Source organism: Mobula hypostoma, chromosome 10 (assembly GCF_963921235.1).
Source record: "Mobula hypostoma chromosome 10, sMobHyp1.1, whole genome shotgun sequence".
Lineage (NCBI taxonomy): Eukaryota > Metazoa > Chordata > Chondrichthyes > Myliobatiformes > Myliobatidae > Mobula > Mobula hypostoma.
The window spans coordinates 64,346,412-64,373,323 of NC_086106.1; the positions used below are offsets into that span (position 1 = coordinate 64,346,412).

Sequence of the window (26,912 nt, forward strand, 5' to 3'; positions counted from 1 at the left end):
TGAAGCAAGTGTGTTTCTCAGACTGTGGATGCGAGTGGTTAAAGATCTCAGTGAACATTCCAGCCAGTTGATCAACACAGAACTTAAGTAATTGGCCAGGCCCCTGTCTATGCTGGATGCTTTTAGTGTGTTCATTCTGCTGAAGGCTGCTCACATGTTGATCTCAGAAACTGAACTCATAGGATTATCGGAGACTGTGGGAGTTTGTAATGATTCCTCCATAGTTTGATGGTCAATGCGAGCATAGAAGGCATTGAGCTCATTTGGAAGTGAAGACCTAGTGTAGCCTATGTCACTTGAGCTAACTTCATGAGAGGTGATAGTATTCAAGCCCTGCCATAACTGTCCAGCATACTCCATTGATTCTAGTTTAGTCTGTAACTGCCACTTCACTGGTGAGATGGCTTCTGGAGATCATACTTGGATCAGTTGTAACTTCCTTGGTCAGCAGATTTGAGTGCTTCTCATCTGGCTTTCAGCAGATTGGGAATCACATCATTCATCTAGGGGTTCTGATTAGGAAAGACCGAATTATTTTGTGGAGACATACTCATCTCCAACTGTTTTAATAAAGTCCATTACAACCATAGTGTATTCACTCAGATCCTCAAATGAGTTCCTGAATGGATCCAACCCACTGACTCATAGCCACTCTTCTACCTTCCACAACCAACTCTATGTTGTCCTAATCTCTGGAGCTTTGCTCTTTAGTCTCTGCTGTATGCAGTTAGAAGAATGACAGCCAAATGAACTCATTTGCTGATTATGGTCTGGGCGTGGAATGGAAGACCTCAGATATATACCTTGTATACCATAGTATATCAATGGTCTAGTTTATTGGGACTTCTGGTTCTACAGGTTATAGGGTGATGGTAATTGGGCAGGGATTTCTTCAAACAAGCCGATGTCACGATGGTACTGGTGAGCCATGGCAGCGTTATGTGTGCTGTGGACAATACTTCTCAATGTAAGTACTAGTACTGAATATTAATTGATGAAATCAGTTTAACTGTTGATTTCAGTCTGAGGGAAGATTTCAAAGTTTGGTTTGATTTGAATTCTCAAAAATTTTATAACTCCCAGAATAAAAAGATGACAAATAAAAAATATCAGGGTTTAGGAAAAACAATGAAGATTTCTATCCATAACATCTTAAGTAGACTCAGTTATGCGAAATATCTTGTTATTTGTGAAATGTAAAATTGGCACAGTTTCAGCCATTTGACACTTGCTTCACTGCCAAATCTGTAACAAGGCAGTTTAAACACTTATCCTGAGCTCCCACCGGGAAATATGCCCCCAATGTTGTAACCACCATTTAAATAGATCTTGGAAATTTTATTTATTTATTTATTTACAGTACTGCATGGAGTAGGCCCTTCTGGCCCTTCGAGTCACAACCCCTCAACTCTGATTAACCTTAACCTAATCATGGGACAAGCTGGCTGGTGGTGCAGCGACATCAGCGCCGGACTCCGGAGTGAAGGTTCCCGAGTTCGAATCCAGTCGGGCCACTCCCGGGCACGCTTTCCATCTGTGCCGGGTTGAGTGTAGAGCTTGCAACTCAGCCTCGTAAACAAAAACTGCGCCGTGAGAAGGACGTGGTGGACCACTCACGGAATCTTTCCTCCAAGACAACCACTCGAAAAAGTGGTTGCCAAGGCTTTGGCAGGGTATGGCACACCAAAAAAAAAATCTTGGGACAATATACGAGGACCAATTAACCTATCCAGAACATCTCTGAGCTGTGGGAAGAAACCACAGCACCCGGGGAAAACCCACACATTCCATGGGGAGGACTTGCAGAGACTCCTTACAGAATGGTGGTGGAATTGAACCCTGAACTCCAGAATGCCCCGGGCCCTGTTACCGTGGCACCCAATATTATTATTACCCATCTATGTTAACAAGTAATCTAATTACTTTGCTAAACATAGCACAAATGATGACTTTATGGATGAGTGACTATTTTTATGAAAATTTGTATAAAATTGATTCCTCAGCATGATTAGATTACTGCAATTGTAGAGGAAGGCATACTTTAATAGGTACTAAAAACAAATTGCTGGAGGAACTCGAGGCAAAGAAATGATTAATGTTTCAGGTCAAGACCCTACATCAGGTCCAGCTGAGTTCCTCCAGCAGTTTGCTTTTTGCTCTGGATTTCAGCATCTCTGGTTTCTTATGTCTCCATATTTTAATAGGCAGTTAATGTACAGTTGAAGTAGTTTCATCAGCTAAAATGTTGGAAGAAATTTGATCATATAAGTTGAGTGTGTGAGAGTTCATTGAAAGCAGTACACTGAGACAGAACTTCAAATTCTTCAGCTTAAATGCCAACTATTCTCTCAGGAGTTGGGGTCGGAGGTGAAAACTAATTCTGTCAGTTTAATGAGGCAGGGTGGGATCAAGCTATTCAGAAATAAAGCCAGGAACAAGTGACCATTCTCTTATCCTTACTGCACATATGGGGATATAAATAAAATATGATTTGATATAGCCAGAATGTATTTTACATATCAATGTTTTTGTGTGGGAGAATGTTATTTTCAAGGTCAGTACGGGCAGCCAAAGAATGATGGCTTTAGTTGTTTCTTCTGTCATTTGAGTCAGTGATTGTCAGCTTCTGGCAGATAATCAAGTGACTGATTCAGATCTACAGAGTGAATTAATTTCTACCAAAACACTTCATGAACAGGATTACTACTTCAAGACCACCAATCTTCTTGCTAATTACAGGTGTTGAGGAACTGTGGCCATAATTTCCTCTTTTCTTGGAAGTTATGAATAAAGCACTGATTGCTTTGTTGTTTTGAAAGGTCTATTCTCAACATTTAATGTCTAGTAAATAAAAGAAAACTTAAAAACAACTTTTGGGGAAAAACTTAGATAATCTTCGAAATGTTCACTGATATAGTACATTTTGAATTTCCAATATATTCAAAACCATTTTGCAGCTAATGAAGTATTTTGAAGCAAAGTCAAGTAAAGTGATGAGCACATGGAATGCACTGCCAGCAACTGTGGTAGAGATAGATACAATAGGATCCTTTAAGAGTGTCTTGGATCAGTTCATGGAGCTTAGAAAATTAGAAGGCTATGTGGGAGGGAAATTCTAGAGCAGATTGCATGGTCAACACAACGTTGTGGGCCAAAGGGCCTGTAATGTGCTGTAGATTTCTATGTTCTATGTTCTTTGTTCTCTACTATGTACGCAGACAATATCACTGAATTTTCTTACAACGGAAGTCATGTGTGACAACAGGTAAATTATCATCGTGAAATATTGTTGACCATTTTCTGATCAAATCCATAGCCAAAATAGGTACCTGACGAGGAAGTATAATTGTGGATGATTGTGTCATTCAGTCGATTTTCTGCAAGTGAAAGATGAGGCAATTTCTATCCGGGAGAGCTTTACATCTTCTTCTTGCAATTTAAAGGAATGTTCTTGCTGATCAAAAATATTACCTGAAAGGCATCCAGCAATGAATTAGCAGCCTGAACAGTACATTCAAGTCTTGTGGAGAGTATCAGAGGCATTCAACTATATATAAATCCTCAAAACCAGGGCAAAATTATTATCTTCAATTATTGAAAATAAGTCATTGTTGCCTTATGAGAGGCTTACATGCTTTATGAGTAACCACAAATTAGAAAGAAGTGAAATTCATTTGATGGTGAAAAGAATTTAGGAAATCAATTGAAAGTTTCATCAGGAGCATGAAATATGTTGGAATTTTCTTGTAAAGTAATGCTGTCACTTGTACTAGGTTATGTCAGCAGACTTATGGAACAAGAACATTAACTAAAATTTTCTGAATTTCTGTTGCATGTTATTTTAAGGCTCCAAATTATGTGCTGTTTACGATCTTACATGGAAAATATCATTGTATAGAAATAGGTTTGTATCCCCTTTTTTGAGTTTGGAGTGTGCTTTACACTCATTCAGACTCCCTCGGAAGACTTGTGAAATTGGACAATAAAATCTTTTAAAGTACCAAGATATTTAACACACAGAATCACAGATTGGCATGGGACCTCTGCTGTTCCATCAGGAGTTGTCTGAAAGTGTCAAAACTGTCATTACCCTGCTGACTACTGCAAAACGCATCTAGCTTAAAATATTCTCCACTGCAGTCACAGAACAACTATAGAGAAGGAAACCATGGAAGTGAGGTGAAACACAAGGGGTGGTGGTGGAGGATGTGGGGATAGAGTTTAGCATGTTGACATGTGTGAGTGTGCTTCCCCCATCTCTATCCCACTTCCACGGAGTGATTTGTATTAAAGGAGTACAAACAGCAAAGGGATAATTTTTTTAATCTTGACCATTGAAAACTGAGATCAGCAGACATTAGTGTACTTGATATCAATGCCACAGGACATATGCATTTCACCCTTGAAACATGAGTGACATGTTCCCTTTGAGCAGTCATCTAAGGTTGTAGGTTACACCCCAAGTTTGGAATTCACAGTCCAAATTCCAGTATATGTTATCAGCTGATGGAAGATATGGTGCCTGATTTGTGCTGTGAATCATACACATTAGTGCCCATTATGCAATTAAAGACATTCTATCCAATAAAAGCAACGCACACAAAATGCTGGTGGAACACAGCAGGCCAGGCAGCATCTATAGGAAGAAGTACAGGCATCTATAGGAAGAAGTACAGTCAACGTTTCGGGCCGAGACCCTTCGTCAGGACTAACTGAAAGAAGAGATAGTAAGAGATTTGAAAGTGGGAGGGGGAGGGGGAGATCTGAAATGATAGAAGACAGGAAGGGGAGGGATGAAGCTAAGAGAAAAAAAGGAAAAAATAATAAATAAATAATAAAGGGTGGGGTAAGATGAGGAGGAGGGGCATTATTTTTCCTTTTTTTCTCTCTCTGTCCCTCTCACTATCCTCCTTGCCTGCTCTCCATCTTCCTCTGGTGCTCCCCTCCCCCTTTCTTCTGGCCTTGTATCCCTTTTGCCAATCAACTTTCCAACCCTTAGCTTCATCCCTCCCCCTCCTGCCTTCTCCTATCATTTTGAATCTCCCCATCCCCCTCCAAATCTCTTACTACCTCTTCTTTCAGTTAGTCCTGACGAAGGGTCTCGGCCTAAAATATTGACTGTACTTCTTCCTGGAGATGCTGCCTGGCCTGCTGCGTTCCACCAGCATTTTGTGTGTGTTGCTTGAATTTCCAGCATCTGCAGATTTCCTCGTGTTTGCGTATTTATATTCCATAAAAGTTTAATGCTCGCTTCTCCAAATTCCTACATGATACAGGTAGTCTGAGATAACATTTGTGTTCAGCTTCAAACAGATAATCATAACCACAAAAGACTTCTGAGGAAGCAATATACTTAAAAAAAATTTCTGTCCGGTGTTACCAATGAAAGTGCTGGACATGAGCAGGAGAGAGCCTTGATGTTCTCTGGTGAGTGACTCAGTTCTTGGCATTCTGAAGTAGATAGGGGAAAGAAAAGAAGGAAAGCGGGACATGGTTGGTGAGTTACCTAAAATTAGAAAACTCAATATATATTTCATTGGCTTGTAGACTACCCAGATGGAATATAAGGTCCTACTGCTCCAGTTTGTGTTGGGTTTCACCTTGGTAACAGAGAAGACTAAACATCAACCACTCAGTGTGAGAACGGAAAAGGGAATTGAAATGGTCAGGGACTGGGAACTCACGATGGGCGTTATAGCCTGTGCACAGTGCTCTGTGAAGCAGATGCTGAGTCTGTACTTGGCCTTACTGACCATTGGTAAGGGCACACTGGAGAGTACCAGATGTTACAAGTCTATAAAGTATATCCTTGCCAGCAATATCTACATTCTGAAGAATTAATTTAATAATGAATTACGTTCAATTGTTAATGTACAGAATTAGTATAACAAATTCATAATAAACGAGTAAAAAGAACTGAAATTGTTCAGTGATTCTCTGGAACAAAAATAGTACGATAACCCTATAATGGAAAAAATGGTGTTTAATTATTTTTTGCATCCTTTCATAATTATTTTACAAACTTCTCTTCTTCCGAATTCATATACTAATTCCACTCAAACATCACTAAAGTAAATGTAAGAAAAGTAAATATTTTCATCCCAAGCAGTGCGCGCGGCCTCTCCGGTGAATGATATCCGTAAGTAGGGGACCGTGCACAATTCTGATTTGACGGAGACAAAGGTGAGAGTTCGGAGGAACATCGGGAGAAACTTCTGAGATGCCCACTTCGCTGCCGCTGCTACTGTATGGTAACCCGAATCTTCGGAGCAGAAGGCCCCAAATCCTCAGCTTTGCTTGTTTCGGTGGCCGGGGATAGGTTGAAGGTGCCCAGCAGAGGATGATGCTCGAGAGGCTGTATCGAAGGGGCTGGTCAGAGGCTTGAAGTTTTCGGATGGACGGACTCGGTGTCGGCTGTGGTCAGTTGCTTCCAAGGCTTTGGCAGTTGTCGGTGCCTTGGAGGTTTATGGCAGGGAGTTTCTCCCTTTTAGCACCTGTTATCGGGGACTCAGGAGTCAATCGGGACTTGAGACTTTTTTTACCGTGCCCATGGTCTGTTCTTTATCAAATAAATTATGGTATTGTTTTGCACTGCTGTAACTATATGTTATAATTATGTGGTTCTGTCAGTGTTAGTCTTTGGTTTGTCCTGTTTTCTGTGATATCACTTCTATGTATGCATAGAAATGTATGCATTTCTAAATGACAATAAAAGAGGACTGAGTGTTCTCATAATCTAAAAATAAAGTATGCCTTTCCCTGCAAAAAAAAATACAGGACCCCTTCAAAGAATTTAATAAACTCTTCTTAACTCCAAAGTATTTTGACATCCGTTGAATACCATTCCAGGAATTAGTGAATCCCTGCATGAAAACAGCTTTGTTTTGAAAATGCATTTTAAACATTTGCATCTTTCTACAGTTGGATCAAGATTAATCTTTCTTCTTCTACTAATTAATATACTGTTTCAGTATAACAGTCTTTAATAAAATTCTTATCTGCGTATTATATGACCTTTAGTAATGTTCATTTTGTAAAAATCATATAATAAAGTTCTGAGTTTATTCTCATACCACCAGTTATATAGGTTTCTCCCAAATCTATTCATTGAGAGTCTTGTAAAGATTTTTTTCAATGTGCAGTACATTCCACTTACTGTATATCTATTGAATTTCATTTTTTATAGTTCTCCCCAGTTGCCAATTTGTCTAAAATGTTTTGTAATTCCTTGGTTTCTGCTCTGAGCTTCATCATATTCTGCTTCCTCTACCTGGTATCCACAATGTGTCACAATGTGTCAGCTCAACTTGCATTGCATTTGTCAAACACACAGCTAAAAAAAAATAGGTCATCTCTTAGATTTGCCTCATCTGATCTCACTTCCCTCATGAGTTCCCACTGCTCAATCTCTTTTACCACATTGCTAATATATCTCTAGGTTTTACTTTGGAAATTTGTTGCCTAAAGCTTCTACAGTATCTTTTCACAAGGGAGTGTGAACCTTTTATAAACATAGAAACATCTTAAGCTTTTTGACCACCAGTTGGAAAGTAACTTCCACAAGGAAAAAAACTGTAAATTTTACCATTCTGGGACCCTTTCCAAATGCAGGCTAATTCATGCAGATTTATTTTTCTTTGCAAATTGAAGCTGCAGAAATGAATAATTTTGCATTCATGAGGATCCATTGTGCTATGTTCTTTCATTGAAAATAGACTATGTTAATTTGGTTAAGAGAGTGAGGAGGCTGGCGACTGGATCAGAATATAGGTCTATACTTCAGGCATGAATAGAGAGAATGTTGAGGATCTGCTGGTCAGGAAGTATTTTTTTAAGAAGTACATAGTGTCAGAACTTCAGGATGCTGACCTTTGATCCAGACAGTGAAAAGTGAGAAAATAACTATGTTTTAAGTTGCAGTGAAGGAGGAAGGGGGAGAAAATAGAAGGAATGTTGTAATAGGGTGAAAACCAAGACTGGATAGCACAGGTGTTGATGGTCCTACTGAGAGTGGTTGATGATATGCCTAAGGAGGATGGAAAGTGAAGCAGATGAACAACAAAAAAGAGGGAGGGTAAAAGGGGAAAATGTGTTATCGTTACTCCCTGTACCGAAGTCAAATGTTTCATCATCCTTTTTGCCAAATTCCATCCAAGTTTCATTCACATTGTCCACTTCTAACTCTTACAACATCATTTTTTTTCATTTTCTATTTTATTTAGAGATACAACACAGAATAGGCCCTTCTGGCCTTTCGAGCCACATTGCTAGCAACTGACTGATTTAACCACAGCATAACCATGGGACGGTATACAATGACTAATTACTCTACAAACCAGTACATCTTTGGACTGTGGTAGGAGACCAGAGCACCCAGAGGAAATCTACGCATTCCTCAGAGAGGACTTGCAAACTCTTTAGAGAAAACACTGGGATTGAACTCCAAACTCTGACACCGTGAGCTATAATCTATAAATTGTAGCGATAATCTTACCATAGCAGTGATCTTAGAGTCATATGACACAGAAGTAGGCCCTTCAGCCCATCCAATCCATGCCAGCATCAAGCACTATTCTTATACTAATCTTCCCCTCACCTTTTTATTCTCTGCACAGTACATTAATTCCTTCCAGATGCTCTCACTCACTATTAGGGGCAATTTACTGCGGCTGATTAATGTACTAACCCATCTGCCTTTAAGATGTAGGTAGAAACCAGGGCCCCGAAGGATTACCAGCCAGCCATAAGCAAATTTGTACAAAATTCACATAGGCAGCGGTGGAAGCCAAGATTCAATCTGACCCATTGTTGTTCTGAGGCAGAAGCTTATCTGTCTAAGCATCCTTCTCTTAGGGGCTTGGGTAGGTGCAGAATACCCAATGAAAGCTGTTAGACTCCTACAGCTATCTTCCCACCATGTTTCTTCTAAGGACTTTATTCTATTTTCTTGGTTTCTTCAACTATTAGTTCTAATGATGGTGTCTTCCACATTAGTGCTTCCAAGGTGTCTTTATCTATGGCTTCTCTTACCAGGGCTTTCAACCATATCGATTATATTTTGTTCATTGTAAGCAGAGAGGGTTCAGCACTCCTGTTTCCACTGAAAGTAAGCATATTGTATGTTTCCCCTCATTTTTACTTCCCAGGCAGCATCTGTGGGGAAAAATGTAAGGTTTCAGGCTGATGACGTTGCATCAGAAAAAGCTAGCCCAAACACAAACTGGAAGACATATTCAACGCATTATCTTCTGTGATTTTGCCTCTTTCAGTGTAATGCCATCATCATATGCACCTTCCCATTTCCTCTATTCTTTCAACATTCTGAAGGGACCATTCCCCCTCACACTCACTAATTCACTCTCCCACTTCTAGCAACAGCCATCTTACTTCTCTCATGCAAGTGCACTTTCCCACACAGTGACAGAAGATGAAAAATGTGTGTTTCTTCCTCTCTAATTGTCCTGTCATTCTGGAGCTCAAACACTTTTTTAAGGTGAAATGAAGGTTCAATTACACCTCCTCCATTTTAGTGTACTAAATGCAGTGCTCACAATGCGGAGAAACATTGGAAAAACTAACTGTAAATTGGTTGAACTTTTTGCAAAACATCTCCATTCATACTGCAGGAATGACCATGAGTTTCTAGGTACTTGGCTATTCTTCACTGCTCTCCAACTTTAATTTCTATGTCTTTAACCTCTAACACTCTTCCAAGGAAGATCAATGTACAACGATTTATGCCTGGTTGACCAGGCACAGAGCCCAGAATGGATCCTACAATTTCAGATAACTAATCTTTCCAGTTTGAATTTGTGCTCGCTTGTTCTGATGCAAGATCACCAGCCTGAAACCTTTGCTCTACAATTGTCCCCACAGATGCTGCCTAGACTGCTATATTCTGTATCCTGCTAGATCGCTAGCATCTACAGCATTTCAATTCTCCGGCCTTTACCTTAAGAGATTTCCTTTTCCTTTATTTCTTCTTTTCCTGTTATTATTCATGTCCTTCCTCCCAGCGGTTTGCAAGCAATTAACAAGCCTGCACCAACGCCGTTTCTGCTGCTCAGTTCCTCCTGTTCTCAACTGTCAGACTTCTCTCTGTAACCTAAAGCATGTTTGAATTCCAAATGTTTTGTTTCCATGTTTCACTGTATTCAGTTCTTCTAAAGCATGAGCAATCTAAAAAGACTTTTCTTTGTCCCAGGTGGTGTCTACCCTCCTGAATACTTCTTGTATTGTCTCCTTCAGCTCAGATTTTCAGAATCAGCAGTTTTGTTTTATTTTCAGGTGAATGATACTGCAAATGTGCTCTCATTATCAAATATAAAAAGAATGCTATGGGAGCACCTACTTTATGATACCTCAAGTAAATGTCATGCTAATATTACACAAGAAATAAAGAGCTTCAGTGAAAAAGGGATATACAATTCATCAAAGCTCTACTATCTATAGTCTGTGTCCTTTTGTTATACTTGAGACCTCAGTTACTCTACAAATACTTGCTGCAAACTCAGTTTTGGCCTGTGTAGCAAGAGGGCCTTCATCGAGTGCAAGTGGGTAAGTAAGGGCAGACCAAGGTCAGGGCTGTGGAGGATTGATAGGTTGATGTCTGGTTGTGAAGGGGCTGAATGGCAGAAAGGTATTTTGCAAAATGGTATCTGGAATACAGGGGGTGACTGAGAAATGCTAAATTGGAGAGGATGAAAACTAGAATATGTTCTGACTGCAGGAGAGGTTAAATGGAAAATGAGGGATTAGGGACCTCATTGAGCAAGGGATAATGAATGGGAAAGCAGTTGACCAGGACCCTGGGATGAATGGGCATCGAACACATCTACAAAATGGAGACCAATCGGAGGGAGAATGGCTGGGTGAGATTGACCACTCAGACACAGGTCTGTTAACTGTACAAGAAAATGACAGAACTAGAGTAGGTGACTGGGGAAGATTGAGCAGCTTCAAAAAAAAATAGATATTAGGAAGATATATGATAAGGGAAACAGGTCCAAGAAGAATGTGATCATGGTTGGGTTGAAGGTACTCAGAAAAGAAAAGTGAGCAAAAGGAAAAGGGGTTCATTGCAATATGTAGTGGGTCAAGAGAGCGTTGTGACTAAGTTCAACTGGTGTGCAACAGTATCTATAGTCTTAATGTGATGTAGGTTGGGGCTTTATCTTCAGAAAATCTGCATTAGCATTAACCAATATAATGAAGATGCTGCTCCCTCCCAGTGAAAACATTGGTTGATCCTTTTGTTATCCATACCAATAAGCCATACTGGAGAACTCTAACTCAGAATGGGCAGATGGATTCCAATCTTGATATGGGATACATATTCTACTGCGTATGTACAAAGCTATGCAGTGAGTTAAACAACTCCTTAAAAATCACCTGAGATGGAAGCTTTCTCCAGATGAGATCTGACTTGCGTAACTGCAGAGAGTTAAGAAAAATACATCTTAAGTTCAATATAGAATTGTCGTGCATCTGAATATATCAATACCATTAATTATTCTCACAACTGGTGTTAACCAAGGTGAGAAACATACAAATACTGCAAAACTATGCTGTGTAAACAAGAATAAACTAGTGCTGCAATGATATCGTAATAACAATAAACAATAAACATAATAGTTCCTTCAAAATATATTTACTAAATGTTTATCAATATTAACAAAAGCTTAAGACTTACAAATATCCATTTTTCAAAGGCAAATAAAGAGAGGGTGGAGATAGGCGTCTTTCCATCGTATGCTTCAAATTGAAATCCAAATTATCCTGTGCAGGAAATGATATAAAAAAAACAGGTTACATACAGGAAGTGATGTTCATACACAACAAATTGTGCCTCTAGGGGCCAGAACATACTTTCTAAATAATTTTATGGCGTACACCTGATTTGATAATGTCTTTAACTAATGTCTACTTCATTTAGACTTCCTCACATAAGATTTATTTCCTGTCCCTCACTCTGCCTGATAGATTTGTTAATTATCTCCATAATTGGCCACTACAGAACATAATTATCAATGTTCTTTTAATAATCACGGCTGATCTGAAAATAGTTAGCCTTAGTGGGATTCAGTACTTCTAAGCTATTACCCTGCAGGGGGAAAAAAAGTATTTTTTTCTGATTTCTAAACCTTGCTTGAGGCTTAGAGATATTGATCGATGCTCTATTTGATAACACTAGACAACAAAGATTTTACTTTGTGAATACTTCTAAGTGTATCTTATGGATTTTGATCTGTTTATCATGAAAGTCTTTATGAAATTTCCCTATCACACTCAGTTTTTAAAAAATTGTCTCTATTTGGTATTCCAATTCATAATTCAAGTCAGAATAACTGATGCCAGGATTAAGGCAGCCAATATTGTTGATCTACAAATCAAACAGATGTGACTAGGCACAGCTCAAATACCATCTATAAATTTTCTGATGATGCAACCATTGTTGGGACAATCTCAGACGGTGATGAGAGGGTGTACAGGAGTGAGATATGCCAACTAGTTGAGTGGTGTCACAGCAACAACCTGGCACTCAACGCCAGTAAGATGAAGGAGATGACTGTGGACTTCAGGAAGGGTAAGATGAAGGAACATATACTAATACTCATAGAGGGATCAGAAGTGGAGAGAGTGAGCAGTTTCAAGTTCCAAGGTGTCAAGATCTCTGAGGACCTAGCTTGGTCCCAACATATCAATGCAGTTATAAAGAAGGCAAGACAGCGGCTATACTTCATTAGGAGTTTGAAGAGATTTGGTTATGTCAATAAATGCACTCAAAAACTTCTATAGATGTACCGTGGAAAGCATTCTGACAGACTGCATCACTGTCTGGTTTGGGGGGGGGGGCGGGCTGGTGGGGTTACTGCACAGGACTGAAAGAAGCTGCAGAGGGTTGTAAATGTAGTCCGCTCCATTTTTGGTACTGGCCTACAAAGTAGCTAGGACATCTTCAAAAGCGGTGTCTCAGAAAGGCAGCTTCCATTATTAAGGAACTTTAGCAGCCAGGGCATGCCATTTCTCACTCTTACCATCAGGTAGGAGGTACAGAAGCCTGAAAGCACACACTCAGCGCTTCTGGAACAGCTTCTTCCCCTCTGCCATCCGATTCCTAAATGGACATTGAACCTGTGAACACTACCTCGCTCTTTTAATATATATTATTTCTAGCACAATTTTTATTCTATTCAATATATGTATACTGTAATTGATTGATTTATTTCTTATTTTTATCCTTTTATTTTTTTCTTCTATATTATGTATTGCATTGAACTGCTGCTGGTAAGTTACCAAATTTCACAACACATGCCTGTGATAATAAACCTGATTCTGATTCAATGACGGGTAATTCAAATAACTTCCAGTGGGACCAGAGAAAATCACACGGAAGGCTTTAACAGACGTTGTTGAAAATTTTCTTTGCAACTACAAAGCACCAAACTACATGCAGCTGGTTGACAACATGCTTCAAGCATACAAAATCATGAAATGCAACACATTGCTAAAGATTTGTTTTTTGCATTTCCATTTAGACTTCTTCCCTGCAAATCTTGGCACTGTCAGTGATGAGCATAGTGAAAGATTTCACCAGGACATTCTGGTCATGAAAAAATTGTATCAAGGCAAATGGAATCCATCAATGCTGGCTGATTATTATTGGACACTTAAGCATGGAATATAAATGAAAATCATCAACAAAAATTTTTTTATGTTAGTTGAACTTTTGCAAAGTGTCCGCACCATTAAGCAATTAGTTAATTTCATGTTTCTCCAACTTCCAAGTAGTCTGAAACTATATTTGTGTTCAGCTTCTAGTGAAGCATCATAAACAAAAAAAAATCTGAGGGAACAAAATTTTCAAAAAAAATTTGTTGTCCATGTAATTACTGGTCTGATAACAGTAATCACATACTGGAAAGTGGCCAGTGCGTGAGTGGGCCAGTGAAGGAGTGGAGCTTTGAGGCTTTGACTCAAGAGGCTTCGACGAGAAGAGGAGGAGGACAAGCCAGCTCGCAGTTAGTTTTTACAATGTCTCCTGAGACGGTGATGTGCCTCTCATGTGAGATGTGGCAGTCTTGGGGGAACGCCCCTCTCCCGCAGAGTCACATCTGCCAGAAGTGCGTGCGGCTGGGCGGTCTGGAAGACTGTGTAAGGAATCTGGAGCAGCAGCTGGATGACCTTCGACTCATAAGGGAGAATGAGGCAGTCATAGATGAGACCTACAGGGAGGTAGTCACACCTAGGCTGCCAGAAGCAGGTCATTGGGTGACAGTCAGAGGGGGGAAAGCGAAGGTGAGCAGACAGGTAGTGCAGAGCACCCCTGTACCCATTCCCCTGAATAATAAGTTTACCGTCCTGGATACTGTTGGCGGGGATGACCGACCAGGTGTGAGCCACGGTGGCAGGGCCTCCGGCACTGAGTCTGGCGCGGTGGTGCGGAAGGGTGGGACGGGGAAGAGGAGAGCTGTTGTCATTGGAGACTCTATAGTCAGGGGAGCAGACAGGAGATTTTGTGGATGTGAGAAGGACACCCGCATGGTTTGTTGCCTCCCGGGTGCCAGGGTCCGGGATGTCTCTGACGGGGTGCACGACATCCTGGTACGAGAGGGAAAGAAACCAGAAGTCGTGAAACATGTTGGGACCAACGACATAGGCAGGAAGAGGGATGAGGTCCTGAAGTGTGAGTTTTGGGCATTAAGCAGAAGGCTGAAGAACAGGACCTCAAGGGTGACGTTCTCAGGATTGCTGCCAGTGCTACGTGACAGAGATGGTAAGAATTGGAGGAGATGGCAGTTGAATGCGTGGCTGAGGAGTCGGTGCAGGGAGCAGAGTTTTAGATTTTTGGATCATTGGGATCTCTTCTGGGGAAGGTGGGACCTGTACAGATGGAATGGGTTGCATCTGAACTCGAGGGGGAGCAATATCCTTGCAGGTAGGTTTGCTAGCATGGTTCGGCAGGGTTTAAACTAATTTGCGAGGGGGATGGGTCCCAGAGCGATAGAGCAGTGAAAGAAGTGCATGGAGTAAAGCCAGATCTAACATACAGAGAGGCTTTGAGGAAAGAGAAGCAGAATAAACAGTGTAAAGACAGTAAGGTAGAATGGCTGAAATGTGTGTACCTCAATGCAAGATGCATCAGGAACAAAGATGATGAACTGAGAGCCTGGATACATACATGGAATTATGATGTAGTGGCCATTTCAGAGACTTGGCTGGCACCGGGACAGGAATGGATTCTCAATATTCCTGGATTTCAGTGCTTTAAAAAGGATAGAGATGGCAGAAAAAGGGGAGGAGGGGTGGCATTACTGGTCAGGGATACTATTACAGCTACAGAATGGGTGGGTAATGTAGCAGGATCCTCTTTTGAGTCAGTACGGGTGGAAGTCAGGAACAGGAGGGAGCAGTCACTCTGCTGGGGGTATTCTATAGGCCCCCTGGTAGCAGCAGAGATACAGAGGAGCAGATTGGGAGGCAGATTTTGGAAAGGTGCAAAAATAACAGGGTTGTTATCATGGGTGACTTTAACTTCCCTAATATTGATTGGCACCTGCTTAGTTCCAAGGGTTTAGATGGGGCAGAATTTGTTAAGTGTGTCCAGGATGGATTCCAGGCCGACCAGGGGGAATGCCATACCAGATCTAGTACTAGGTAATGAACCGGGTCAGGTCACAGATCTCTCAGTAGGTGAGCATCTGGGGGACAGTGACCACCACTCCCTGGCCTTTATAATTATCATGGAAAAGGATAGAATCAAAGAGGACAGGAAAATTTTTAATTGGGGAAAGGCAAATTATGAGGCTATAAGGCTAGAACTTGCGGGTGTGAATTGGAATGATGTTTTTGCAGGGAAATGTACTATGGACATGTGGTCGATGTTTAGAGATCTCTTGCGGGATGTAAGGGATAAATTTGTCCCGGTGAGGAAGATAAAGAATGGTAGGGTGAAGGAACCATGGGTGACATGTGAGGTGGAAAATCTAGTCAGGTGGAAGAAGGCAGCATACATGAGGTTTAGGAAGCAAGGATCAGATGGGTCTATTGAGGAATATAGGGAAGCAAGAAAGGAGCTTAAGAAGGGGCTGAGAAGAGCAAGAAGGGGGCATGAGAAGGCCTTGGCGAGTAGGGTAAAGGAAAACCCCAAGGCATTCTTTCAATTATGTGAAGAAAAAAAGGATGACAGGAGTGAAGGTAGGACCGATTAGAGATAAAGGTGGGAAGATGTGCCTGGAGGCTGTGAAAGTGAGCGAGGTCCTCAATGAATACTTCTCTTCGGTATTCACCAATGAGAGGGAACTTGATGATGGTGAGGACAATATGAGTGAGGTTGAAGTTCTGGAGCATGTTGATATTAAGGGAAAGGAGGTATTGGAGTTGTTATAATACATTAGGACAGATAAGTCCCCGGGGCCTGACGGAATATTCCCCAGGCTGCTCCATGAGGCGAGAGAAGAGATTGCTGAGCCTCTGGCTAGGATCTTTATGTCCTTGTTTTCCACAGAAATGGTACCAGAAGATTGGAGGGAGGCGAGTGTTGTTCAAAATAGGTAGTAGGGATAGTCCAGGTAATTATAGACCAGTGAGCCTTACGTCTGTGGTGGGAAAGCTGTTGGAAAAGATTCTTAGAGATAGGATCTATAGGCATTTAGAGAATCATGGTCTGATCAGGGACAGTCAGCATGGCTTTGTGAAGGGCAGATCGTGTCTAACAAGCCTGATAGAGTTCTTTGAGGAGGTGACCAGGCATATAGATGAGGGTAGTGCAGTGGATGTGATCTATATGGATTTTAGTAAGGCATTTGACAAGGTTCCACACGGTAGGCTTATTCAGAAAGTTTGAAGGCATGGGATCCAGGGAAGTTTGGCCAGGTGGATTCAGAATTGGCTTGCCTGCAGAAGGCAGAGTGTGGTGGTGGAGGGAGTACATTCAGATTGGAGGATTGTGACTAGTGGTGTCCCACAAGGATCTGTTCTGGGACCTCTATTTTTCATGATTTTTATTAACGACCTGGATGTGGGGGTAGAAGGGTGAGTTGGCAAGTTTGCAGACGACACAAAGGTTGGTGGTGTTGTAGATAGTGTAGAGGATTGTCAAAGATTGCAGAGAGACATTGATAGGATGCAGAAGTGGGCTGAGAAGTGGCAGATGGAGTTCAACCCAGAGAAGTGTGAGGTGGTACACTTTGGAAGGACAAACTCCAAGGAAGAGTACAAAGTAAATGGCAGGATACTTGGTAGCGTGGAGGAGCAGAGGGATCTCGGGGTACATGTCCACAGATCCCTGAAAGTTGCCTCACAGGTGGATAGGGTAGTTAAGAAAGCTTATGGGCTGTTAGTTTTCATAAATTGAGTGATAAGAGTTTAAGAGTCGCGACATAATGATGCAGCTCTATAAAACTCTGGTTAGGCCACACTTGGAGTACTGTGTCCAGTTCTGGTCACCTCACTATAGGAAGGATGTGGAAGCATTGGAAAGGGTACAGAGGAGATTTATCAGGATGCTGCCTGGTTTAGAAAGTATGCATTATGATCAGAGATTAAGGGAGCTAGGGCTTTACTCTTTGGAGAGAAGGAAGATGAGAGGAGACATGATAGAGGTGTACAAGATAATAAGAGGAATAGATAGAGTGGATAGCCAGCGCCTCTTCCCCAGGGCACCACTGCTCAATACAAGAAGACATAGCTTTAAGGTAAGGGGTGGGAAGTTCAAGGGGGATATTAGAAGAAGGTTTTTTACTCAGAGAGTGGTTGGTGCGTGGAATGCACTGCCTGAGTCAGTGGTGGAGGCAGATACACTAGTGAAGTTTAAGAGACTACTAGACAGGTATATGGAGGATTCTAAGGTGGGGGCTTATATGGGAGGCAGGGTTTGAGGGGCGGCACAACATGGTGGGCCGAAGGACCTGTACTGTGCTGTACTATTCTATGTTCTAACAGGCTTGCTTATTTTTACTGTAGTCTATATGTCATTATTATTTGTGTGATTCAATACAGAAAAAAGCGCACTTTTTCCACAAGGAGACTTTCAGAATTCATTTGGAATTCTCCAGTTTTTTTTTAGTTGTTTTTCTAATTATTTAATTTTCATACCAAGGGCAACCAAATTTCAAGTCTCACTTTTGTTCTATACCCTGCAAGGGTAGCTTTCACTGATTTCAAGTTCAATACATTCCAGATTAGTTAATTCACAATTTCCTGATGTTCTCTAGTCACAATCAATGAATCGTGAAAAGATTTTTTTCTTCACCCTCTGTCAATAGTTCAACATGTCTATTGTCGCCCTTTCCTCTATGTATAACCTTGCATATATTCACATTAAAATCAAATAATTCAAGTTACACTGATTTATATTAGATTTTACTATTTATTATGTAACTGTCTGCCATAAGCAAATTTCAGAATGCTACATTTGGAACCAGAACAAATAATGTAGCCTTGGTATTTTAAAAACATCCTCATGACATTATTGGTATTGCAGCTGGTTACCTTCCATCTTAAAATGGAATAAATATATACTAATTCTAGTACCTGATACAACACTAACACTAAAAGTTGTGACGGGATCCTGAATTATTCTTATGAACTGTGCTTTTAGAAAGAGAGAGAAAGAGAGTTGTTTAACACAAGCATCTTGTTATTAAGAGAGAGAGACGAAGACTGCTCACAGTTTGTTTGAAATTTCTGCAAGGACACTGACAGCTTCTAAGTTCCTATGGAGAGAGAATGGAGGAGCTACTTGATGGACAGCTGGTGTTCAGCACAACAGTATTTCACAGGACACGCAGATGCACAAGGGTGTGGTGAAGTTACCACTATCCTCTCCAGCTGCCCATGAGTGTGGGACTGAGGATCGATCCTGAGAGACCGATCTGTGATTATTAGTGCGTGAAAGAGCGACTTTGTGGAGTTTACTATTGTGTGTAACCCTCACGTGGGTTGGTAGACTATCACTTGAAGACGGTGCTCTTAAGGTGGTCAAGTTTGCCTAACATGGAAGTTTCAGAGGACAATAGGAGGATCGACGGCATCAGCTCACCTGAAGAACTAAGCATCTCTCTCTCCATCACTACTCAACTCAGTACCACGAACTGAACTGAACTTTACTTATCATCGTAAAACTGTACCTATTTACCCCTAGTCTTGAAGAAGCTTGGTTTTCATATGCTTCCACACTTTTACAGGTTTCCCCCACCATCCGAAGGTAGAGCGTTCCTATAAAACGGTTCGTAAGCCAAAATATCGTAAAGCGAAAAAGCAATTACCATTTGTTTATATGGGAAAATTTTGTGAGCGTTCGCAGACTCAAAAATAACCTACCAAATCATGCCAAATAACACATAAAACCTAAAATAAAAGTAACATATAGTAAAAGAAGGAATGATATGATAAATACACAGCCTATATAAAGTAGAAATAATTCTCTACAACGATTGCCTGCACAGATCTCCGTAGCGAAAATGTCACGCAAGCGCTCTTGGCAGAAAATCTCACGCAAGCGCTGTTGGCATAAACGTGCTCTCCTGTAGTCTTTAAACTATGAAGCTGCCAAATCTACAAAATACAGGTAACACATAAAAATACACAGCCTATATAAAGTAGAAATAATGTATGTACAGTGTGGTATCACTTACCGGAATTGGGAAAACAGCGCAGAGCACACTGATGATGGTGTGTTAGACTGAGTCATCGCAGGCTGGGTGGTGCAGTGGCCCCCACCCTCTGGGCCACCGACCCGATATATTGCCGTGAAGAACACAACGGTAGCCGGGAGACACAGCACATCGTTAAGAAAAAAGCTGAAATAAACATGCTAATTAATTACAAACAGCAGGAATTCTGCAGATGCTGGAAATTCAAGCAACACACATAAAAGTTGCTGGTGAACGCAGCAGGCCAGGCTCCACCTCTTCCTAGAGATGCTGCCTGGCCTGCTGCGTTCACCAGCAACTTTTATGTCTGATGCTAATTAATTAGGTGCTACCTGGCACAGAAATGTCGGCGCAGATCAGAGGTGATTGCTGATTACGTGCTAAGCGGCACCTAATTAATTAGCATGTTTATTTCGGCTTTTTTCTTCAAGATGTGCTGTGTGCCTCCCGGCTACCGCTGCGTTCTTCGCCAATCGGTACAGTATCTGTCCGGAGCCCGGGTGTTGGGGCGGTGGGACACGGGGGTGTCATCTCATTGTCAATCAGGGCAGGCAGCTCATCTTCTCCTATGACTGCCCGCCTCGCTGTCAAAGGTTGAGGTTCATCGTCTGCTGTGGCTGATGTGGAAGGCTAGCTTGACTGCTGAGCCTCGCGCATTTTTCTATCATACAGTTGTTTGTAAACTCAAACCATCCTGCAAATATCCCCTAAACCTACATACCCTTTCAAAATTAAAGTCGTACTTTATCATTGCAGCGGAAATCTCACGCAGTTGCTTCACTTTCTGCATTTGGTTTCCATTGTTATCCTTTCCTCTTCCAATTGCATCAGCTCTTCATCTATCAGTTCTTAGTCATGGGATGCCAAAACCTCTTCAACATCATCTTTGTCAACTTCCACAAGCCAAACTCACTTTGTCTTTGCTTCGTTCACCATGATCGAAACGCTTAATTATGTCTAGTTTTACGCTAAGTGTAACACCCTTACTCTTTCAGGCTTTTCTGACACCTTAGAACTCATCTTGCTACTGGCTGCTCAATGCAACGTGTTTAAGCAATGCCGTTCCAAATCCGGGGCAGAGCGGCTGCTCGGGGCGCGCGCAGATTTTTTCCCGCGCTGATTTTTTATCACGCGCTGCCTTTCTTCGTAACAGTAAAAGCACCTTCTGAAAGTGAAAACAGGGTACCAGTGTAGGTCTTTCGTAACTGTGAGGTTTCATAAAGCGAATGTTCGAAAAGCAGGGGACACCTGTATACATATAATCTTTGCTAACCTGTTTGATATATCTGAATTTATATCACTGTATTGCATCATTACTAATAAATGGTATTAGTTTATAGAAATACCAGACTCCAAAATGTTTTCTATTTCTACTGGTTCTTTAACCTGTCATGAGGTACGTGACAAAATTGGGGTCTGCATCCAGGATTTGAACAAATTGTGTGGGGGCTTGTTTGAATTGATTGGGGAAATCCCTTTTGATTTGGTTGCATAGAAAAACAGCAGAAATGAATGTTGATAAATTTCTGGAAGCGCCAACCTCTGAGGCACTGGAGGACACCAGAAGGTTTGAGTTGTTGAGTATTGCAAAAAAGTTGAAACTTAATGAGGTGAAATCGACGATAGGGGGTTGCAGATGCAGAGGATAATAGTCGAGTTTTATGTATCTGAGGAGGTGTTTAAAGTGGAGGAGTTGGAGTTGTTTCCTGAAAGTAAACCTGGCGGGTTTGCGTACCAGTATCAGATGGAAAGATTAAGGATCGAGGCTGAGGAGAAGCGAAGACAGCAACAGCTCCAGTTTGAGTAATGAGTAAAACAGCTCGAGGCTGAGGATGCAGACAAACCGAGGTGGTTTGAGTTGGAAAAGATAGAGAAATTGCAGCAAAAAGGTTTAGTGTTGGACCCTGCTGATTTTCACAGCTCAGAAGAGGTGGTGTTGATTGAAGAATTTAAAAATTGTGTTTCTGATTATGTAAGGGCATACCTAGATGAAGAAGATGCTGCCACCCTGCAGGGGTCTGCTAAGATAGCAGACTAAGTTGTTTTAACCACGAGGTTGAGCTTAATCCAGATGAGAGTTTCCTGGAGAGTAGCTGGGAGGTTTGGGGTGACTTGGTATTTGAAACTGGGAGAAGTGATGAAAGCCCAGAAGAGGCAGCTGTCCCGATTGCCTGTGTTCAGTTTGTTGAAGTACCTGTGGATTCACAGGGTACTGAACCTTGTGTTGATGCTCAGTTAAGGTCTGAGGTGTCTGACTCAGTTGGAAAGGAATGCAGTTCTTTTGTGTCATATGGTCTTGGTTCAGTGAATAAGGGGTTAACCTTGGTACCAGTGGAAATTGAGGATTTTCAGTCACTTGTATTAGACAGCATTCTAAAAGTTAGTGATGAGATTAAAATTGGTGAGGTGAATGTTACTGCAGATATTGAGAAAAGTGTTGTTTCTGGACTTTTGAATAAAGTACTGGGGAAGGTTGGATTGGTTTTCTGACCTTTGACCCTGCTTGCATACTAAAGATGTATGTGCCACTCTGTTGAATTTTGTTTTAACATTTGGATGTAAACACCTTCAAGGTTATGATGTTGTTCACAATTGTGATGTGGAGAAGAAGGAATGTTTTGGTTTTGAGAAGCCATTTGATGAGGTTACTACAGAGATAAATCAAAATAAAGGTTGTAGGAATAAAATAAATAGATTGTTTGGCATTTTTCACAAAATACTCACGGTTTTTGTAAGTCTGGTGATAGTGCTGAGTTTAGTAAACATTGGGGCGAGGTTGAAACCTATCCAAGGTAATGTTTATTCAGCAGTTCAGCTAACGAGCAAAGCTGCTGCTAATGACCCATATAGAGAGACTGACGTGTACCCTGCCTGCATAGTCACTCGAAGTATGTTTAAAAAGTTTGGTGATGCAGATAGTTCGGGGCAGGGGGATTCTGAGGCCCATAATAGCAGAACCAGGGGTTTAAATCATGATGATTTGTCACAGACTTCTGCAGCTTCCATGTTACAACAGGATTTGGAGAATAAGGTGTATGAGAAAGGTTTGTCCTTATCCAGGAATGAATTTATAGAGGAACAGAAAAGAGATTCAGAAATGGTGGCTTTAAAGGCAACAGCTCTCACAGAAGAGGAGGTTCAGAGAGAGTCAGTGAGATATTACCTCAAAGATGGGGTGTTAATGAGGAAGTGGAGACCAGCCACTGTGCCTGCAAGTGAGGATTGGGCCATTGAACACCAGGTAGTGGTTCTGAAAGTTTACAGGGCTGAAATTTTAAACATGGCTCACAGTATGCTTTTAAGTGGACATTTTGGAATGAGAAAGACAGTGAACTGGATTATGAAGGCATTTTATTGGCCTAACTTGAGAAAGGATGTTGTGAATTTTTGCAGGACTTGCCATACTTGCCAGGTTGAGGGGAAACCTATTCAGGTTATTCAAGTAGCACCACTTAAACCGATACTTGCTTTTGGTGAACTATTTTGCTGAATCATAGTGGATTGTATAGGCCCATTGCCAAAGACTGCAACTGGTCATCAGTACTTGTTAACAATTATGTGTGTTGCATCTAGGTTCCCTGAAGCCGTGCCTCTCAGAAACAACCATGCCAAGACTGTGGTAAAGGCACTCAGTAAGTTTTTCACACTGGTAGGTCTGCTCAAAGAAATTCAATTTAACCAGCATAGTAACTTTACTTTGAGAACATTCCAGGGGATAGTTGGAGAATTGGGAGTTATGCACATTGTGTCATCTGCATATCACCCAGAGTCCAAGGGAGCCTTGGAATGGTTCCACTCCACTCTTTAGACCATGAGTAAACCATATTGTGTGGAACATGGAAAAAACTGGGATGGGGGGGTTCCCCTACTCTTATTTGCTATTGGAGATCCAATTTGAAAATCATTGGAGTGTAGTCTATTTGAGCTTGTTTTCAGTCACAGGCCCAAAGGACCTTTGACCTTGCTCAGAGAGAAGTGGTCTAACCCAAAAGTGTGTGTCAGTGTGTTAGGTTATGCTTTGAAATTCCGAGAGAGACTTAACAAGGCTTGTGACCTTGCAAAGGAAAATTTGCAGAACGTTCAATTTTAAAGTGGAACTTGGTTTGATAGGATGGCACCTGTAAGTACTGTTATGAAAACAAATGGAGTCGTGAAGGTTGGTAATCAGATACCAGATAATTTTAACAAGCTGAATATACTATCAACAAGATTTGAGAATTCCATTGTTTTGAAAAATATTAAAAATGAGGTCCATCAGTTGAAGCCTGCACAGCAAAAACAATTGAAAGATTAATTTACAAGTATAAAAATTTATTTCCTGACATTCCAAGACAGTGTACAGCAGCAGTGCATGACGTCATTGTAAATTCAAACAACAGGAATTCTGCAGATGCTGGAAATTCAAGCAACATACATCAAAGTTGCTGGTGAACGCAGCAGGCCAGGCAGCATCTATAGGAAGAGGCGCAGTCGACGTTTCAGGCCGAGACCCTTCGTCAAAATTCAGCCCAGTTGATCAAAGAGCATCCTTACAGAATGAATTTGGAGGAAAGTAAAATAGTTGAACGAGAAATTGGAAACAAGAAAGAACAAGGAAAGAGAGTGGATGACTGTATTGATAGAGTGGGAGAGGCTAAATACCTTACAAAGACTAACCTGGTAAAAGGATATTGGTGGGTTCCTTTGACAGAGGGGGCCAAAGAAATATCTACATTTGTGACACCAACTGGACTGTATGAGTACAATGTTTTACCCTTTGGAATGGAAAATGCTCTAGGGATATTTCAAAGGATGATCAATTTTGTGAATAGAGGTTTAGAAAACCCAGGGGCTTATATTGATGATTTAGCTGTCTGGAATTATATGTGGGAAGAGTATACTGCCGCAGTAGAAAAACTATTTGAAAGGCTGTCCAAGGCCAACCTTACTGCAAACCTTGTTAAAAGTCAGTTTGGGCATGCTACAGTTACATATCTAGGGTATGTAGTAGGCCAGGGCCAACTGGCTCCTGTACAGGCCAAAGTTCAAGCTATTCAGCTTTGACCTGGATCTGGGCTGTACCTTCCAAATATTCGGACCTGCCTCTCGGTTTTTTTGCACTACCTTACTTCCCATTTTTCTATTTTCTATTTATGAATTATAATTTAAATTTTTAATATTTACTGATTTTAACTATTTTTATATCTTTGATATTTAATATTTGCAATCCAGGGAGTGTGAAGCGCAGAATCAAATATTGCTGTGATGATTGTATGGTCTAGTACCAATTGTTTGGCGACAATGAAGTATAAAGTATATTGCTGAGGTTCCTGTTCCAATAGGCAAGAAAGCTTTAAGAAGGTTTCTAGGAGTGGTAGGGTATTACCGAAAGTTTTGTAAGAACTTCGCAGACATTGCTCTCCCTCTAATGAAACTCCTAGGGAAGAGTGAAAGATTTGTATGAAGTGACCTTTGCCAGGAGACATTTGAACTCCTGAAAACTATCCTGTGTTATCATTCTGTGCTCAAAGCACTTGATACTTCAAAGCCATTTCCTATAGCGACAGACGCTAGTAACGAAGCTGCTGGGGCAGTACTGTTGTAGAAGGGTGTGGATGACATTGAACACCCAGTTGCTTATTTCTCAAAGAAATTTGATGTGCACCAGAAAAAAATATTCCACTGTTGAAAAGGAGTTGCTATCACTTATTCTAGCTTTACAACATTTTGAAGTCTATGTTTGTCCTGCCAAGAAAGCACTTGTGTTTTACACGGATCATAATCCATTGGTGCTTCTACCTAAGATAAAAGATAAGAATAGAAGACTATTAAATTGGAGTCTGATCTTGCAAGAGTATGACTTAAAAATCAAACATGTGAATGCTACTGACAACATTATAGATGATTGTTTATCTAGGTGTTAATTTAGAAGTTGTACCTGTTTTGCTGTGTTAATTATAAATGTATTGTTTCAAACTTTGTAATTTGCAGTTAAACTAAAAATTTTGACACATCAAAATTTTTCCTAAAAGGAAGAGGGTGTGACAGGATCCTGAATTATCCCTATGAACTGTGCTTTTAAAAAGAGAGAGCTGTTCAACACAAGCACCTTGTTATTAAGAGAGAGAGAGAGACGAAGACTGCTCACAGTACGTTTGGAATTTCTGCAAGGACACTGGCAGCTTCTAAGTTCCTAAAGAGAGAGAAGGGAGGAGCTACTTGATGGACATCTGGTGTTTAGCACAACAGTATTTAAACCAGCATAATTGCTTGTTTCACAGGACACGCAGACGCACAAGGGTGCAGTGAAGTAACCACTATTCTGTCCAGGTGCCCATGAATGTGGGACTGAGGATCGATTCTGAGGGATCAATCTGTGATTATTAGTGCATGAAAGAGCGACTTTGTGGAGTTTACTAGTGTGTCTAACCCTCGCCTGGGTTGGTAGTCTGTCACTTGAAGTCGGTGCTCTAAAGTTGGTCAAGTTTGGCTAACTTGGAAGTTTTGGAGGATAACGGGAGGATTGACGGCATCAGCTCACCTGAAGAACTAAACATCTCTCTCTCTCCATCACTACTCAACACAATACCATGAACTGAACTGAATTTTACTCATCGTCGTAAGGCTGTACCTATTTACCCCTAGACTTGAAGAAGCTTGGTTTTCATATATTTCCACACTTATATACATATAATCTTTGCTAACCTGTTTGATATATCTGAATTTATATTACTGTATTGCATAGTTACTAATAAATAGTGCAGTTGGCCCCTTCTTATCCGTGAGGGATTGGTTCCGGGACCCCTCACGGATACCAAAAAACACGGATGCTCAAGTCCCTTATTCAACCTGTCTAAATGCGGTGGACCTTAGGACCCAGCAGAACCCTGGGCCTTATTTAACCTGTCTCAGTGCGGTGGACATTAGGACCCAGCAGTGGAGCTCTGAATCCGCAGTGTTTCTGTCCACGAAAATAATCACGATCGTGTTTTAAAATAAAGTGGAAATAATAAAGCAATTGGAAAGAGGTGAAATGCAATCAGTCATTGGAAAGGCTACAGTCGGTCAACGATCGGAACAATTTTAAAGGATAATGTGAGAAAATCCCTGTCCCGATGCAAGCTACAATTATTACTAAGCAACACTATGGTTTAATTATTGGGTTTTGGGATTCTGGGTTTTTGATCCTTCACATCAACTTGGCACGGATGGAGAGCACGCTCGGGAGTGATCTGTTACTGGATCGAACTCGGGAACTTTCGTTCCCAAGCCCGACGC

At 41.1% G+C, this 26,912-nt stretch overlaps 1 long non-coding RNA gene across 1 annotated transcript; it reads right to left on the reverse strand.

Annotated features, from left to right (window-relative positions):
- Positions 1 to 10,070: 10,070 nt before the first annotated feature.
- On the reverse strand, positions 10,071 to 19,767 carry LOC134353324 (uncharacterized). The gene is made up of 4 exons (XR_010019579.1): positions 19,638 to 19,767; positions 11,693 to 11,778; positions 11,392 to 11,433; positions 10,071 to 10,105 (listed from the first exon to the last, which is right to left on the reverse strand). It is a non-coding gene; the product is annotated as an uncharacterized LOC134353324 (long non-coding RNA).
- Positions 19,768 to 26,912: the final 7,145 nt, after the last annotated feature.